Here is a 20,807-nt window from a genome sequence, read left to right as displayed (position 1 = left end):
CAGAGAAAATGATGGTTTACCAGCCACTTGCAGAAAGTCTTAAAGTTACAGAAAGAGACGATTGTTACGACAAGTCAGAGATGGCGGATCCTTTTCGAATCATCTACGGATTGCTATTGTTCATGTATGTTTTACAAATGTATGTCTTCATCCATAACAAGTTTTATTCCGTGAGCATCCTGTCAGATCATATATTTTGCCGGAATCAACATGTTGATTCTGTATTTTGTTGACACAACATTCTGTATTATGTTGACATTTATGCAAAAACAATGTCTTTCCCTTCAAGAATTTAGTTCAAATGTGGTTCATAAGGGAAAACAGAACATTCGATTTACATATATATATATATATATATATATATATTTGTTTATAAAAAAAGATGCCGTATTATTGCCAACGACACAACAACAACAGCAACAACATATATTTTATTTGCCAATCATGGCACCCAAAATGAGTGGAATAATCACAACTCTCCACAACAGATCAGATGACCAGAAATTAACAAATATAGGTCACCATACGGCCATCAATAATGAGCAAAGCCATATCGCATAGTCAGCTAAAAAAGGCACCAAAATGACAAATGTCAACGAATTTAAACAAGAAAACTAACGTTCTTATTTATGTACAAAAATGAACGAACAATGAATATGTAACACACCAACAAACAACAACCACTGAATTACAGGCTCCTGACTTCGGACAGGAACATATATACAGAATGTGGTGAGGTTAAACATGCTAGGCCTAGGGTCTTCCCCCTAAACCTGGAACAGAGTTGTAACAGTTCTACATAACAACAAACTATAAAATTCAGTTGAAAAAGGCTTATTTAACTTTAAATAACATGAATGCAAATAGAAATACATCTCAGTAACAAAAACATAATGGACGTTACCGTTACCCAACAAAAAAAGTCACTAAATACAGATCTGAGAGTACTTGCAGTTACTGACAGCTAGTTCAAAGCCACTAACAACTAATAACAACAAGAGTGCACACACTGAAATGTCTTGCCCTCTTTACTAATCCTTGATACTATCTTGATAGACCTAAATATAAAGCTTTACTACAACTGTCACATAAACTCAACATTAACCAAGAAAATTAAAACATTGATCAATGAACCATGGAAATGAGGTCAAGGTCAGATAAACCATGCCAGGCAGACATGTACAGCTAACAATTCTTCAATATTACAAATATAGTTGACTTATTGCTTATAAATAAAGAAAAACAGACCAAAATACAAACACTTAAAACTTAGCAATGGACCTTGAAAATGAGGTCAAGGTCAAATAAAACCTGCGTAACCGACATATAGATCATAAAATATTTCCATACACCAAATATAGTTGACCTAATGCATAAAGTATTAGAAAAATAGACCATAACTAAAAAACTTAACTTTGACCACTGAACCATGAAAATGAGGTCAAGGTCAGATGACACCTGTCAGCTAGACATGTACACCTTACAATCATTCCATACACCAATTATAGTAGACATATTGCATATAGAATAAGAAAAACAGACCAAAACACAAAAACTTAACTATAACCACTGAACCATGAAAATGAGGTCAAGGTCAGATGACACCTGCCAGTTGGACATGTACACCTTACAGTCCTTCCATACATCGAATATACTAGACCTATTGCTTATAGTATCTGAGATATGGACTTGACCACGAAAACTTAACCTTGTTCACTGATCCATGAAATGAGGTCGAGGTCAAGTGAAAACTGTCTGACAGGCATGAGGACCTTGCAAGGTACGCACATGCCGAATATAGTTATCCAATTACTTATAATAAGAGAGAATTTAACATTACAAAAAATCTTAACTTTTTTTTCAAGTAGTCACTGAACCATGAAAATGAAGTCAAGGACATTGGACATGTGACTGACAGAAAGTTCGTAACATGAGGCATCTATATACAAAGTATGAAGCATCCAGGTCTTCTACCTTCCAAAATATAAAGCTTTTAAGAAGTGAGCTAACACCGCCGTAGCCGCCACCGCCGGATAACTATCCCTATGTCGAGCTTTCTGCAACAAAAGTTGCAGGCTCGACAAAAATCATGCATCTAACTTCAAAGACTTAGTTCATAGTTTTTTTATACTTCTGTTGATTATATTTAATCTTAGTTTTTTCCTTCTGTTAAAAAGAGATTAAATAACAGACGCAATGTTCAACATATTTGTTTTAAGATGGCAAATTTGTGTTACATTCGTTTAATTTATAATAATACACACAAACTAAAGAGACAGAAAGACAAAAGTTTGCCTCCAACGACAAGCAAGAATAAACCAAGAAACAGAAAACAGACAATTTTCCAATGTCCTATTTTGCTGGCTTTCATATTATTCCCATTGTTGTTATAAAGTAGACAAAAGCAATGAAGAATCGATAATAGTGTGGTGCTTGAATATGAAGAAAAGAGAATAACAGGCAAAATTAATAATAAAAAGTGAAAAATGGTATAGAATATTACAGAATACAGAAATGAAAAAACCACTTCCAGACCAGACCCTTTTATAAGTTGCACATTTTTTTATTTTTTTTGGCCTTTTAAATCTTTCGGTTCGGACACCATATTGGTCCGACACCCCAATAGCCTGACGCCCTATTAGTCCGACGAGCCATTGGACCGACACACGAATATTAGTAATCCGACACATAATTATTGAGCAATACTTTGTATGAATAATATTTATATTTCAAGAAGATAATCCTAATAGTTTAAAATGATCCTACTGAGATTCCTCAAAATAATAACATATTGGAGTACATGTGTTAAAAATTTGCTTAATGTCCAGTGTCAAATATTACATGTATGTTCAAAACAATTGTTAAATAAGTACAATAGGTAAGTCCTGTAAAAGATGTCATCTGGGGTGAAAGAAGGTCAATGAAACTTGGACTGCCACTGGACAACGAAAGCATATTGAAGGTGGACAGGAATTTGCCCTCCTGCATATTCAGACAAAAGGCCACCCATGGCCTCTAAAAGAGTTGTTGCAATAGTTATTAACCTGCAGAGATCATGGCACTCTCTTTCTATACATGCTATATGAGGCATCCGATTAAATGTGACCAATCCTACATTTGTTGAAAATTAAACATCCCGCACTATTTTACTACCAATGTTTTTAAAGGCAGTGCTTTAAGGCCTGACTTTCAAGTCATGAGGTTCATTTTTCCTTACGCAAATCTTTGCTGGGGGTCATTTTGCAAGAAATAGATCCGGAAATGTTTAAATTTCTCCTCTACTTTTTGTGGTATGTATTGGTTTTTGTTCCTTTCATTTACATTGGGAAATAAAGAAACGATCAGTGTGTATTGTTCGTTTTAAAAATCTGTTTATTAATGTGTCTTTTGCATTATAAGCAGTCAATCTGATTACAAACTATCATTATTCGAATTCCGTGTGGAAAGAGGTCCGTTCAATTTCGAGTACTATTTGCGATCTAAAGATATTTTAAAATCATTTCACTCGTTGATATAACATGATATTATAATTAAAAGTCGACTGACCGTGAATTATATTGCATAATATACAATTTAAAGTATTTCTGTACGTGAAGCCGTATGACGTTATAGTTATTTCGGTCTCAGTTATGTAAAATATGAAATTATCGTTCCTGAATAGGGTTCCACTAATTAAAGACAAGAAGCGTCAAAAAGTGATAAGAAGCGACAATAAAATTAAAATAGCGATAAGAAGCGACAATATAATTAATTTAGCGAGAAGAAGCGTCAAGAAGACTATATAACGACTATACATAAATAAAAAAAATGTCATTGCAATAACTTATTCCCCATAGATATTAAAAAAAACATGCATTATTTTTTATTATAGGGGCGGTTATAAAACATTTTTTATATTACTGTACATTGATAGATAAAAATATGTTTTTATTAAGAAGAAAGGGATTAGTTTTTATTGATATAAAAAAAATATATTTTATGCACACGCTAAAAATTGGCCATCAAAACAAAAAAATTTCAATTTCCTTTTAAAGAATTTATTGAATCAAAACCATGCAATATCATATCCTTTCTAACAGTGAAATTCTTCTTTTTCATAGGGACATATTTGATAGGTGTAGCTTCACCCTATCACATCAAATTAGAATAGCCTCGTGAGAGAATTACGATTCGCTTGTCCCTTGTTCGTTATTGTCGCTTCGTCACTAAATTAAACTTCTTGTCGCTGTTTGTCTCTAAAATTCTTCTTGTCTCTTATTAGTGAAACCAGTCAGTTCCGTCCTTAACTTCCGTTTTTGCACTGCAAAACAATCACACAATTAACGATGCCTAGTCCGTGTTGGTGTGTACCTGAGTGTCATTTAAGAGGAGGACTTGCATTTCTAAATGACTTAATAAGAAGGAAAAGTTGGATCAACGCCATGGCTCAAACGTAGATTGTCATGTGCGATGCAATCGTAGAACCCATATCAATCAGCTGTTGTTTGCAAGGCACATTTTACTGAAAACGACTACGTTCAGGAATCTATTCATGGTAAAACTTTATTTTCTTTAAGAAATATAAATATACTGTTATTTATATAATCGCCATGCAAGTAAACCAAAGTCTGTTTGCAACCGCAATTATCGTTTTAGAATAAAAAGGGGGGTGAATTCAAGACGTCATAACTTTTGGGATTACGATTCAATATCATCTGTTTGACATTTTTTGGTTTATACTACAATTGTATGGTTTTTCTACAAGAGATATATTATACTGATAATTATTTTAGCAGTAATTATGTAAATTTCGGTTGTAATGACAAGAATTCATGAGCTATGCCTCGGGCTTTCTTGAAAAATATCAATGACAATGTAAACAGGAACAAAACATTGACATGAATGATGCTCTCCACCTATGTTATAGTTATTTAGGTATGTGTGTTGCACAAGTCTTTCAAAAGTTTCAAGAAAGCTAATGTTATAAAACTTTTTTCAGGGCACATACCCACTTTATAGAGACTTGACTACTGCCATGCATTCCCATCCTATTTTCATGCACCATTTGTAAGCAAGAGACTGAATGGTTTACAAGACGGTGTCCCGTTAAACCAAAAGAACTAAACTGGATGCATATTGTAGGAGAAATCTAGAGGAAAGTTTTGATTTGTGAAATTGGTTTTCCTGAACAGATGTACATTCATCCTGCAGGAAAGATTTATAACTGTCCACCACCAACTGACGAGCTAATGTTAGGCTTCACAGATGGAATTACTCAAACACCATAAATGCCTATGTTTTAAGCAGATTTCACAAATCATGACACAGCTGTGCATTTTTATGCCCCACCTACAATAGTAGGGGGGCATTATGTTTTCTGGTCTGTGCGTCCGTTAGTCTGTTTGTCCGTTCGTCCGTCCGTCTGTCCCTCTTCAGGTTAAAGTTTTTGGTCAAGGTAGTTTTTGATGAAGTTGAAGTCCAATCGACTTCAAACTTGGTACACATGTTCCCTATGATATGATCTTTTTAATTTTAATGCCAAATTAAAGTTTTTACCCCAATGTCACGGTCCACTGAACATGGAAAATGATACATGTAGTGCGAGTGGGGCATTCGTGTACTGGGGACACATTCTTGTTTATACCTGTTAAGAGTCGAAAACTAAATATTATTTTTATATAAATAAACATATACATGTATTGTGTCATATTAGAACTTATATTTTTCCAAAGGATGCATGAATGAAAGTAGTGAAATTCATTTTGCTTTGATATATAGATTTGAATTACAATTGTTCATGTTATTGTAATGCATATAAAAATAAGGAGATGTGGCACAATGTAAATATATGATATTCTGTGAGTTTATCAAACTAAAGGGGATAAGAAATGGGTATAAGCAGTTACAGGACTGTACTACTGTACAATCTCCAACAATGAGAAAAATTCATACTGTAAAGAGAATTTCATATTTACAAGTAAGTTTTGTTTTTGCATGAATAATTTTCTTCTATTGTCTTAAAAGCAAATATGGGAAGTGGTTAAAATGCTAATGAGACAGCTTTTATGGCCACCAGATGTCATTGTTACCTTGATTAAAAACTCCTTTTTATCTCACCTGACCTGACTCATCACTTGGTTTCGTCGTCCATAAACTTTTACAAAAAATCTTCTCTGAAACTACTGTGCCAAATTTAACCAAACTTAGCCAAAATCATCATTGCGGTATCTTATTTAAAAAATGTGTGGTTAGACCCGGTCAACCAACCGAGATGGCCACTATGGCCAAAAATAGAACATACAGGTAAAATGTAGATTTTGGCTTATAACTCTGAAAACAAAGCATTTAGAGCAAATCTGACATAGGGTGAAATTGTCTCTTCAGTGAAGATCTATCTGCCCAGGAATTTTCAGACAAATCTGACAACCCGTTGATGGATTGCTGCCCCCAAATTAGTAATTTGAAGGAAATTTTGCAGAGTTTGGTTATTATCTTAAATATTATTATAGATAGAGATAAACTGTAAACAGCAATAATGTTCTGCAAAGTAAGATCTACAAATAAGTCAATATGACCAAAATTTTAAGTTGACCCCTTAAAGAGTTATTGCCCTTTATAGTCAATTTTTAACAATTTTCATAAATTTTTGTATTTTTTGTTAATTTTTAAAAAATATTTTCAACTGTAAATACTGGGCCATGTTTATTATAGATAGAGATAATTGTAGCACCAAGAATGATCAGTAAAGAAAGATCTACAAACACATCGCCATCATCAAAAACACAATTTTGTCATTTTATATGTGTCCGTTGTTTAATATGCATTAAAAAGGAAAAGTTCTTATGTCTTAAAAATGCATTTCATGGCGAGGTACAGAAAATATACTGTAAACAGTAGACTATAGATATAGGTGAACTAGGTACAAGAGAACTCTAAATCTTAAATACTACAAACCACCTCTGTTCTATGGAAGATAATGATATAACTGGACTAGAAATACACACAACCTGTAATTAACTGCCTTTACAGCGCTTTCGCGCTTTGATTACTGTTTTTACTGTATCACATAAACATTATCCGTTGTGATGACAGACTTGCACTTCTGGTGACATTTTCTTAGTGTGAATGTGTTCACATATGGAACAAATCTTGTCCTTATGTCCCACGTAAGTGTCATCAATTACTCCTGAACCACTTTACAGAATTTTGTAAATCATCGATACAATCTTTATCTCATGATGTATTTTTTCAAAGGACAATTTACAAAGTGTTACGTCCATAATTAATACCATAACATGCATGTTGGGAAAAACAACTTTTTTATAAATGCATGCAAAGTATTTGATGCAGTATGATCTATTGTTATAGGTATCTAAAAATGGATCCCACCAGAACACAAAGACTAAGTCTATGAGGAAAATAAAGTTTTAGATCAACGACTAAAAATTGTCATGAACAGATAAAATATGAGATAGAGATAGAACTGGTATGAAAGGTGACAGTAGAACATTGACATAATTTGAAAGGTAGGTATATATATTTATAGTTTTACACTCAATTATGATTTTTTTAAAGTAAGTATTTGCAATTATTCCTATAATTGTATTTCAATATCATGAAATGTTGTAGTGTGTTCATATGACAACAAACCAACAACGAGCAAATTCAAAAGAATAAAGAGTAGAAATACAATTCTTCAACAAATGAAAGATATCATTAAAGTTAACAAAAAAGTCTACGGGAAGTACATATTCGTACACACAACTTCTCATTTAACTGTTTCACAGATTGCATTGATATTGTGCTCGAATAATCAGATTATATTAATACATATGTGTTTTGGTACCGATCCAAAGATGTCAGAGTGTTACAGCAGGACATAGTTGAACTTAGAAACCTAAGGGAAATATAAACAAACATCTCCTTCTCTGTAACCGAATAACAGATTTAAAAAATAGTAATATATTATAATCATTAATGAGAATTTCCACTGGTACTAATAATGAAAAAATTCACAAAAAGAATACTTTTATTATTTTTTTAAACGATTGCATAGTGTATAAAATTGTGGTAAAGTGTTATTTTAGGATATATGTATTTTATATATAAGTAATACTGTAGTATTATATTATTGCATGGTTAAACTATACGGAGTGTATATTTCAGGTTCGCTCAGGTGTGACTTTTATCAGGTGTTTCAATTGTGTTTTATTGGTATTGATTAGTGGTCAATTCTTTGGCGGGAACTTTACATTTCTACATGGTCACTTTGTGTAATGGACACCATTTTCATTGTCTAGTAAATTGTAATATTATATTCTATTTGGAGTTTGGTTTTCCTATTTATAAGGTCAGTTATTCTTCTTATACTAATATATTAGTTATCTATCCTTATAATTATATGTATGCATGATTTACGAATGTTATGAATAAATGCATGTTTGAATGATGGGTAGATGTGATATGCAAGTGTAACAATAGAAAACTTAAAAGAACTTTAAATCTCTTTAATAATTGTGCTTTTATGGTTAAAACAGTAAATTATATAAAACAGCTAAATTTCAGTAAATGGATTAAACTATTGAATTTATGGAATGAATGTTTTATAATAATTTCAGATATTAAATAAAGTCTTAAATTGATAAAGATAATAACTATCTTATTTTGATATGCAGATTAGGTTAGTTATGAATTTAATATTTGTACTGCAGGTATATTCCATATTGATGACCCACCATGTCGGCATCAACCTGATGTGATTGTACTTTTATTGTATTCAAGCCTTCACAAATACCTGTGAGGTAGGTTTTGTTATGTTGAATCTATGTGCGTTTTGCTTATTGTATTGTCTGCTTTAGAAAGTGCTTTATGCTTTGTTTGCACGTATGTTCTTGCTTTGCATGTATATGTTATTTTTAAATATGCTTATTTAAATTTGGTATTTAACAGTTCATTGCATTGCTGTTATAATGTATTACTAATGCATCGACATATGCATTATGATTAGATTTGGTATTTAGATGTATTCATGAGACAATAGAATTGGAGATCACTATTTCCGACTTAATGAAATTATATAGTATTCTTTTATTATTTAAATGCTTGGAAAAGTAAACAGTTTCCTTGTTCATAATTGTTAACATAATGTTTTAAACCTTTTATATAGTTACTTAATTATATTACATCCATTAATATAATGTATTGTTATTACAGGGTATTTATTTTGGATTACAATATATAACGAAATAAAGAATCCATAACTTTATATTGTCTTGGTGTAATCATTTGCCACGAAACAAGACTACATGTTTGGCGCCCAACGTAATATTTCGTCACAGATCAAATCAGTTGATGTCACCTGTGTTCTACCTGTGTGCGCGTCATCGATAATTCTACGTCACAGATCTACCTACGTATATTGACTGACCAGTAACATTTATTTAGCTTCCGGTGTCAACATTCAGCACGTTCAGAAATTGGATTCATGTGGATATCAACTTGGATTGTGAATTCATTAATGGGTCAGTACTGTGCATTGTATGTTTATATATGTTGTATTGTTTGTCATATGTATTGTATAAACCGATCATAATTATTTGTTCATTTGGAAATTGCCATTAGAAACTTTAATTGAGTTTGAAAAAAACTTTGTCAAAATTTTCATTCATGTTTTAGGTTACATTGAAAAAAAAAACCACTTGATATTTTATATTGAATAGATAGACAATCGTTATTTGGTATTGAGCATACAGTTTACATGTAAATTAAGTGTGATATAGACATTATTCATACATAGTTTTGTAATTAGACTTGAACATTTTGTGTTTGTTGAGACCCCATACACTTGTATCCCTACCCCCGGGAAAGGTCATAGAGGTCAACCGGAAGTACTAGATATTGACATTTTTGTTTACATTAGCAACTACATATCAGTAGTTAGCAGTTAGATACACTGATTTAAAATTTACTTTTGATTTTTGTGCATACACACATACACTTAGTTGTACATTGAAAATATTTTACAAATTTATTTGTTTTATTCGGACTTAGTAAAATTACCAGTGAGATATCAACATACACTGATTGATTGATAGTTACACATAAACACACATAGTCCATTCCACCTTGACTTAGCATTTCACATTGTACTTTACATTGTTTATATTTGTACATTGTCATGTTTATTGTTTATGTGTATTGCATTTGACATTGTTCATTGTTGTTTACATTGTCATATATGTATGTGTATTGTGTACATGTGTATTGTGAAATTGATTTGTTTGTGTACAATTGTCATTGATATTTGTTACATTTAACATTTGATGAAATAGTTAAACTTTTCTAGAAACTAAATTTTGAATTAAAAGTTTAAACTTTAAAAGTTTAATTGAGAGCAGTGAGCTTGTGTAGTACAATTAACACTTGATTATTTAACCTTCATACTTACCATCCTTACTTATCCACCATATTACACCATACCTTGGAAAGGCACTTATACTATATTTAACTTTCTATTACTCTTTCTTGGACTTAGTCTTTAGTGGAGAGAGTTATTTAGGTTGGTTTAGGTTAGCTTGGTATAGTTTGTTGTTAGTTTAGTTGTACTTTGACTTGAGTAGATTGGAACAGTGATACAGTATAGTTATCTTGTGATTATATTGTCCTAGTTGTATATATAGTTGTCTGTATATTCATTTGTATATATTTAACTTGCATATTTATTTACATATTTTTTTTTTCTCTTTGATTTGATATCATACTTGTTTGACATGGGTTTGTAGACGTACAAGCTTTACAACTCATATACAAGTTCAGGTTTTGCATATAGTTGGTAAGTCATTGTGGTTATATATATATTTCTTATATTGATTTGTGTTATTCTCTTTAGTATTGTTTATATATAGTGATTATCTTGAATTGCTTTTCATTTATTAATACATTGATTTTCTTTGTAGTTATTAATATCTTTATTTTTCTTTTTGATTTTCAGATATACTATTTTGGTTTAGAGTCTATACTGTGTGATTTTGATTGACTTATACTTTATTTAGTTTCAGACACATATATTTATTTACTTGTATTTATTGTCTATTGCTATTTACATTTGACTTTGGATTAATTTATACATTTGCTTTTCAGACAATTTGAATTTGATTTTTTTTACATTCTTTACTTAAGCACTTACCAGTGAAACTTATTTAGTCACTTCTTAGTGAAACTTATTTAGTCACTTCTTAGTGAAACTTATTTAGTCACTTCTTAGTGAAAATTATTTTAGTTTATTTTTCATTATTTACTTATCATTTCTTTTTCAGAATATTTAGTTTATTATTATCAACTTGAGTGAAAACTTTATTTCATTTTTTTCTCATTATTCATATTGAGTTGAATTTTGTTTTCTTTATTCACTTTTTAGTGAATCTTTATTTACAAATCACTTATAAGTGAAACAAATATATATCAACATGGCGAATCCAGAAGAAATTGCACCTGAAGATATCGCTCTGTTGAAATTATTGAAGAAAGAGGTGGGAGAACACCCAGTAGATATTGCAGAATTCATGAAGAAATGTTTGGCTTATAAAGGAGAGGAGTCTAAACCGAAAGTGAAAGATGAACCATCCAAACATACCAAGTACAGAGATCCACCCAGGATATCAAACTTTTCTGGAAACAACACCAAAGGGGAAACCAGCTACGAACTTTGGAGGTATGAAGTAACTGGATTGATGGCTGATAAATTGTACGACCAAGAGAACATCAATTATGCTGTTAGACGATCACTGAAAGGAGATGCAGGAATGGTTGCCATGCACCTTGGAGCAAAAGCCAGTATACCAGATATCTTGCACAAGCTTGACAGTATATATGGAGCTGTGGAGAAAAAGGAGGATTTACTTGCTCAGTTCTACCGAGCCAGACAAGATGATACTGAGACAGTTACTAAATGGAGTTGTAGATTGGAAAACATCATTGGTCGAGCAGTAGATAGAGGATTAGTACAACAAAAAGAAAGAAATGGCATGCTACATTCTATGCTATGGACTGGTTTGAAGACAGAATTAAAGGATATATCAGGCCATAAGTTTGACACCATAAAGGATTTTGATGAGCTCAGAGTTGTACTTAGACAGATAGAAACAGATCATGAGGAGAGGAAGTTATCATCTCATAAGCCACAACCAGCCAAAGCAACTGCAATTTCTGATACTTCAATACAGGAATCACAGATGAATAAATTTGAAGGATTGATTAATCAACTTACTACCAGGATGGATAGATGGGAAACAGATTTTAGAGGAAGAGGATCAATTAGAGGTCGAGGTTATAGGAACAATAGAGGATATTTCAACAGAAATCAAGGACAGTACAACAGAGGAGGAGGACATGTACAACAGCAAGGATATCATGAGTCATCTACACCACAAGCTACTTTAACTTCAAATTACCAACACCAGGAAGAAAAGAAATGCTTTCGATGTGGATTACCAGGACACTATAAGATTGGTTGTACAGCAATATTAGATGGAAAGAAGAATTTAAACTACAAGAAGTCTATGGGTCAGGACCACCCTTAGGCTTATGCGAGTCAACTACGACAGGTCCTTCTACACAGATACCACCAGGATTATTTGGAAGCCCAACAGAAACTGAGGTAATACTACATGGTAGAACAGTTAAGAGTCTTCTTGACACTGGATCAACAGTTTCAACAGTCAGCCACACATATTACAACAACAACTTAATTGATTTGCCACTTCAACAACTTAACACCTTATTAGATATAGAGTGTGCAGATGGACAGCAACTGCCATATGAAGGATACATAGAAACAGAACTTCAGATACCACTTCAGACTGAAAGATACCCATGCATTATATTGGTGATTCCAGACAGTACATACAACACCCAAGTACCACTACTCATTGGAACCAATATCCTACAACACATCATGAAGTTATTGCAACTGCAACATGGCAACAGGTATTTACAAACATCAAAACTCAGCACTTCATGGTACCTTACCTTTAGAACTATCACACTCAGAGAAAAGGAACTTCAACGTCACAATAACACATTGGCTGTTATCAAGAATGCTATTGGCAAACCAGTTACCATCAAGCCAAATTCAACGGTTCAGATACCAGGTTTTATCGACAAAGAATTACCATATAGTACAACACCAGCTATGCTTCTTCCATCAACTTTACAACCCAACTGCAATGATCTTGAAGTAGAACCATCACTTATAGAATTCAAGTACAGAAGTAACGGAAAGATAGACGTACAACTTGCCAATGTAACATCACGCACCATTACTATTCAACCAAGAGCAGTATTATGCGAAATACAACCAGTCTGTATTGAACATCAAACAGAAGATATTGAAGCAAAGATACCCATTATTGATCAAGTGGAAATCAACACCATTGACTTAACAGAAGAGCAGTTGAAGATAGGGAAAGATTTTATTAAGTCATACGAAGACATCTTTGCTAAGAATGATCAAGATATTGGCAACACTACAGTGAAACATCGAATAGATTTGTTAGAGGAACATCCGTTTAAACAACGATACAGGCGTATACCACCAGCCATGTATGATGAAGTGAAGGCACATCTCAAACAGTTGTTAGGAAATGGAACTATTAGACCATCACATAGTCCTTATGCTTCAAATGTAGTTCTGGTTAGAAAGAAGAATGGCAAACTACGCCTATGTACGGATTATAGACAGCTGAACAGAATTACGAAAAAAGACAGTTATGCGTTGCCTAGGATTGAAGACCTTTTCGATGCTCTTGCAGGCAGCTCATACTTCACATGTGTTGATATGAAGAGCGGGTATCACCAAGTGGAGATTCTAGAACAGCATAAGGAAAGAACCGCCTTCACAGTGGGTCCACTCGGGTTCTACGAATACAACAGAATGCCGTTTGGTTTGACTAATTCACCAGCAACCTACCAAAGAATTATGGAGGAATGTTTGTCAGATTTACACCTCAAGATTTGTTGCATTTTCATAGACGACGTGATTATCTTTGGCAGAACCTATGAAGAGCATCTGGACAATCTCCGCCTTGTATTTGACAGGATCCGGAAACACAACATGAAGCTTGCACCAGACAAGTGCTCATTTTTCAAGACCAAGGTGAAGTACGTCGGCCATGTTGTTTCAGCGGAAGGTGTGGAGGTTGACCCAGCCAAAACAGATAAAGTAGTGAATTGGCCAAAGCCCACCAGTCCTGAAGATGTTAGACGATTTCTCGGATTCGTCGGATATTATCGTCGCTTCATTCGACATTTCAGCAACATCAGTAAACCACTCACAGAATTGATGCCGAATCCGATGAAAAAGAAAGTAAAGAAACATGAGCAGAAACCATGGCACTGGGGTCCCGAACAAGACAAAGCGTTTGAAACACTAAAGGAACGACTTGTGTCAGCACCTATACTTGGATATGCCATTAGCAATCTTCCATACGAACTACATACAGATGCATCAGGATTTGCACTTGGAGCTGTATTGTACCAGAAGCAGGGAGAACATTTGAGGGTTGTCAGCTATGCCAGCAGAAGTTTATCAAAGTCAGAGAAGAGATATCCACCACACAAGTTGGAATTCCTCGCTTTGAAGTGGGCTGTTTGTGAGAAGTTCAGGGATTACCTCTTAGGCAGCAACTTTACAGTCATGACAGACAACAACCCCATGACATATGTGTTGACCACGGCTAAACTCGATGCAACCGGTCACAGATGGTTGAGCAGCCTTGCAGACTTCAACTTCAACATCTTGTATCGACCTGGAAAGAAAAATGGAGACGCAGATGGACTCAGCCGAATTCCAGATGCACAAAGTATAGATAGTGGAGAAGTCATATCGATAGAATCCGTACAGGCTATCTGTAATTCACAGCTTCCGAACACATTCATCGAGAGTTTAGCTGTTAACCCAGATGTAGTGCAATCTGATGATGATGAAGATGAATACAAAGATGAAGATATCATCAATTGGAAACAAGCGCAAGCCATGGACTCACAGATAGCGCCGTTTGTGAGATATGTTAAAGAAGGAAGGAAACCTACAACAGCAGAGGTTGGATCATCATTACTCTTGCGACAGTTTCAACACCTTATTCTCAAAGATGGCGTATTATACAGAGACGTGATGATTAGTGATGACAGGAAATCACAGCTGGTATTACCATCTGCACATATAAAGATCGTCCTTGAGGCACTGCATGATGATATGGGCCATCCAGGCAAGGATAGAACACTATCACTGCTGCGTGACAGATTCTACTGGCCAGGAATGGACAAGGCAGTTGATGATTGGATAGGACAGTGCAGTAGATGTTTGAAAAGGAAAACACCAGCTAACAGTCAAGTTGCACCCTTGGTCAGCATTACCACCAGATTTCCACTAGAGCTAGTTTGCATTGATTTCCTGAAACTTGAGCGTTCTAAAGGAGGATATGAAGATGTACTTATCATCATGGACCACTTTACCAGATACGCCCAGGCTATACCAACACGGAATCAAACAGCTAGAACTACTGCCCAAGCACTCTTTGATAATTACATCGTCCACTACGGAATTCCGCTACGCATACACTCTGACAGAGGAGCGAATTTTGAAAGTAAAGTGATCAAAGAGTTGTGTACTTTGACTGGGATGAAGAAATCCAGAACAACACCATACCATCCCATGGGAAATGGTATGCCAGAGAGGTTTAATCGTACTTTGATGGGGATGCTTGGTACATTAGATCGACAACAGAAGACTAATTGGAAAGCTTACGTTGCACCCATGGTTCACGCCTATAACTGCACTCGTCACGAGTCAACAGGAGTTGCACCGTACTTCCTCATGTTTGGACGACAGCCACGTTTGCCAATTGATTTAGCTTTTGGACTTCACAAAGACACCAAGATGCCAGCTACAAAGTACATCAAAGGTCTTCGTGATAGACTTTCTTCTGCATACCAACTGGCATCAGAAGCATCCAAGAAAGCACAAGCAACACAGAAGGAAGCATACGATCTTCGAGTCAGAGGAGCTTCTATACAGAAGGGTGACCGAGTGTTGGTGAAGATTGTATACTTCGATGGCAGACACAAGTTGGCTGATAAATGGGAAGATGTACCATATGTTGTTTTGGATCAGCCAAATCAAGAAATTCCTGTATTCACCGTTATCCGGGAAGATGGAGAGGGGAAAATGAAGAAACTACATAGAAACCTACTTCTTCCAGTCGGCTACATCAGAGACCAGGAACCAGTAGAGTTACAAACTACTAAACAGAGACCAACTCCACGCCCACGTGCTAGTAAGCAACAGAAACTACCAGTGGTTCATGCAACCAAGGAGGATTCAGCTGATGACACAGCATCAACTAATTCAGAGGACTCCGAGGTTGGATTTGTGTTAACAGCGGACAGCGAATCATCTCTTGCTGAAGACTCCGATGCTAACGCAGATATTAGTGATGAGGTAACAAGTCTTTCTGGGGACGCCCAGATTGAAGAGACTGAACCTACTGGAAGCGCTTCCGAAGATGCTGAGAGTATTTCATCAGAAGATACTACTATTGATGATGATGATGTACATCAGGATACTGACGAATTACCACCGGTAGAAATCAGACGTTCTGGAAGGGAACGAAGACCACCTGCTTGGTTTCGATCTGGACAGTTCGAGACAAGTATGGCTGTTGCTGGACGAACTAGTATTCCAGAGTGGCGACAGAAAGCTGATTACATCTCGTCTTTGGCCCAGACGCCGTTATTTAAAGCAACTGGATTAGAGAGAGATGCAGCAAGGACCATATTGGACATTGTCAACCACCACTAGTTGGAAATGACGGGACGTCATTTTACAGCTGGGGGGAGTGTGTGGTAAAGTGTTATTTTAGGATATATGTATTTTATATATAAGTAATACTGTAGTATTATATTATTGCATGGTTAAACTATACGGAGTGTATATTTCAGGTTCGCTCAGGTGTGACTTTTATCAGGTGTTTCAATTGTGTTTTATTGGTATTGATTAGTGGTCAATTCTTTGGCGGGAACTTTACATTTCTACATGGTCACTTTGTGTAATGGACACCATTTTCATTGTCTAGTAAATTGTAATATTATATTCTATTTGGAGTTTGGTTTTCCTATTTATAAGGTCAGTTATTCTTCTTATACTAATATATTAGTTATCTATCCTTATAATTATATGTATGCATGATTTACGAATGTTATGAATAAATGCATGTTTGAATGATGGGTAGATGTGATATGCAAGTGTAACAATAGAAAACTTAAAAGAACTTTAAATCTCTTTAATAATTGTGCTTTTATGGTTAAAACAGTAAATTATATAAAACAGCTAAATTTCAGTAAATGGATTAAACTATTGAATTTATGGAATGAATGTTTTATAATAATTTCAGATATTAAATAAAGTCTTAAATTGATAAAGATAATAACTATCTTATTTTGATATGCAGATTAGGTTAGTTATGAATTTAATATTTGTACTGCAGGTATATTCCATATTGATGACCCACCATGTCGGCATCAACCTGATGTGATTGTACTTTTATTGTATTCAAGCCTTCACAAATACCTGTGAGGTAGGTTTTGTTATGTTGAATCTATGTGCGTTTTGCTTATTGTATTGTCTGCTTTAGAAAGTGCTTTATGCTTTGTTTGCACGTATGTTCTTGCTTTGCATGTATATGTTATTTTTAAATATGCTTATTTAAATTTGGTATTTAACAGTTCATTGCATTGCTGTTATAATGTATTACTAATGCATCGACATATGCATTATGATTAGATTTGGTATTTAGATGTATTCATGAGACAATAGAATTGGAGATCACTATTTCCGACTTAATGAAATTATATAGTATTCTTTTATTATTTAAATGCTTGGAAAAGTAAACAGTTTCCTTGTTCATAATTGTTAACATAATGTTTTAAACCTTTTATATAGTTACTTAATTATATTACATCCATTAATATAATGTATTGTTATTACAGGGTATTTATTTTGGATTACAATATATAACGAAATAAAGAATCCATAACTTTATATTGTCTTGGTGTAATCATTTGCCACGAAACAAGACTACAAAATAATAAAAAGTTGTAGGATTGTCACTGAGACAACTATCCACCAAATTTGAGACGATGTGGATGTGAACAATAATATACAACTGTGCAGACTTCAACAATGAGAAAACCCATACCGTATTGTCGGCTACAAAAGACCATGACATAAACAATATATGAAACAATTCAATTTAGAAAAATTAACGACCTAATTTATAACAAAACAAATTAAAAATGTTAAAAGTGCAGCCCGTATTGAAAACATGGAGATTTGCCATGAACCCAGACTTGGGACGCTAAAATTCTTCTCCAAATCGTATAAGATCAGGCCCTGAAGTCATAAAAAATTTTCTCAGTGCCCGGAGAAAAAAAATCGTGGTCGAAAATTGAAATCCAGCATTTTGATTGGTTGATTTGTTGATTTTGGAGTTTGAGTAAATAACTGACTCGAAAGTTTAATGACTTCAAGGCCAGTTTTCAAGTAGGTAAATCAAACAATGTTCCATTTTTTTTCTTTCATTTTTCTCCCTGTATAATATAAACCTTGTATAATTAACGTTATACCACCTTTAGCAATGCATGTACACTGATTCACATTATGTCATGGTTGACCTATGTTTAATCTTATTATTGGACTTTAACAAAATGATAAATGTTATAATCCACTTTTTCCTTTCCAGAAACAAGTTGGCAAAGATATATATCACATGCATAGGAAGAGCAGTGGAAAATAACATTGAAGCAGAATTATGAAACAGTTATTTTAAAAAACATTAAATTGAGAGAGAGAAAAACACATTTTTTTAGTTTTTAATGCTGTTCATTCTTAAGATTACTGTTTATTGTATTTGCAATGGAAGTTATTGCAGTTGATAAGAAGATAGAACTAAAAATTTGAGTTCTTCAGCTTGTTTTTATTCAGTCAATAAAAATCAATTTTGAAAAGCAAACCATATATGTTCAAAAATCAAAAAGGTTAATTATGTACCAAATGGCCTCCGTCAGACATTAATCAGTCTGTTGGAAATCTTTCTTTAAATTTTTATACTTATTTTACAAAATGTACCTCTGTTTGTATGTCTGTAAGATTCAAATCCATCAGAGATTTCTGAGGAACTACAAACCAAGAGTTTCTGAAAGTCATCAGTCCTCATGTGAACATGCTATACTGAGTAATGTAGTTCTCACCCTTTCAACTCCCCGTTAACGGGATGCCTAAATATTGTAACACCAAATTTCATATACTCTTTTCGTAAAATACGCTTTGCAGTTTTATAGGAAAGAGTACAAGAGTTATGCATACATGTATTTAAGTTACTATTCACAATACACTCATTACAAGTGAATGAAATTGCAGCATGATTAATGTATACAAAAAAAAAAGAAATCTGTCAATAAATGTATTAACCATTAAAAATCTTACAATGAGCATATGATTGGAAATTTATTTATGAGAAATTAGACTAAAAAAGTGGTCGTATTCTGAATATTCGCTCAGCTCACAGTAAAAGGATAAAAACATACACTGTTCAGTCTGACGGTACCTGTTCATGTAGGGGGACATGTCTTAAAGCAGATTCTTTCCTTGTGGTGAACTAGCATGTTAAAAAGGAGCTCAGTGCGTTATTGGTCTAGTTCTGTACAAAGTATGTTAATTACATTGTATTTATATCTGAGTATCATGTCCTCTTCCTGCACTTAACTTGCCACTGGATCACATAACATCAATCCATCCACCCATCTTCTCAAAAGTAATATACCGAGTTCCAATGTTCAATATGTTCTGATTTGACTCAAGCAAGATATAAATACATGTAATATGGTATTGTCAAATAGAAGTATTAATAAGTATTAAAAACATAAACCTTATAGACCACACAAGATGCAATTCTGACAATAAATATGACATAAAGCCAGAATATTTAAAAAAAAAAGAAGGCTAAAGTAACTGTCGAAGAGCTGGATCTAAAGCAAAACCACTTCAGGACAACAAAAATCAGAGAAATAAAAAAAAACATAACGAAAACATTAACATGTCACGATATAGAAAATGAATGGAAATGGGGTTAGTGTCAAAGAGAACAATTAACCCACCCCAAATATACAAAACAACTAGGCATCCCTATACAGATACAGTCTGATTTGAAAAGTGTTATAATGAAACAGTACTGAAGAAATCTGTAACGAAACACTACTTACGAAATCAGTACTGAATCATTACTGACGAAATCAGTACTGAAACAGTACTGTCCACATCAGTACTGAAACAGTACTGACAAAATCAGTACTGAAACAGTACTGTCAAAATCAGTACTAAAACAGTACTGTCAAAATCAGTACTGAAACAGTACTGTCAAAATCAGTACTAAAACAGTACTGTCAAAATCAGTACTAAAACAGTACTGTCAAAATCAGTACTAAAACAGTACTATCAAAATCAGTACTGAAACAGTACTGTCAAAAATCAGTACTGAAACAGTACTGTCAAAATCAGTACTAAAACAGAACGGTCAATATCAGTACTAAAATAGTACTGTCAAAATCAGTACTAAAACAGTACTATCAAAATCAGTACTAAAACAGTACTGTCAAAATCAGTACTGAAACAGTACTGACAAAATCAGTACTGATTTCATTGAAAGTATAACATTATAAGTTTTCAGTCTTTCCTAACAGTACTGATATGCACGAGGGTAGAAATGTACCAAAAAAGT

General features: G+C 33.8%; 2 long non-coding RNA genes across 2 annotated transcripts; both read left to right on the top strand.

Moving 5' to 3' along the window:
• Positions 1-19,037, top strand: LOC139485751 (uncharacterized). Its single transcript, XR_011655380.1, has 3 exons — positions 1-124; positions 7,348-7,505; positions 18,774-19,037. It is a non-coding gene; the product is annotated as an uncharacterized lncRNA (long non-coding RNA).
• Positions 4,165-6,294, top strand: LOC139485764 (uncharacterized). Its single transcript, XR_011655392.1, has 2 exons — positions 4,165-4,534; positions 4,979-6,294. It is a non-coding gene; the product is annotated as an uncharacterized lncRNA (long non-coding RNA).
• Positions 19,038-20,807: the final 1,770 nt, after the last annotated feature.

The sequence above is a fragment of the Mytilus edulis genome, chromosome 8 (assembly GCF_963676685.1).
Source record: "Mytilus edulis chromosome 8, xbMytEdul2.2, whole genome shotgun sequence".
In the NCBI taxonomy this organism is placed as follows: Eukaryota; Metazoa; Mollusca; class Bivalvia; order Mytilida; family Mytilidae; genus Mytilus; species Mytilus edulis.
This window is presented reverse-complemented; position numbering and strand designations above follow the sequence as displayed.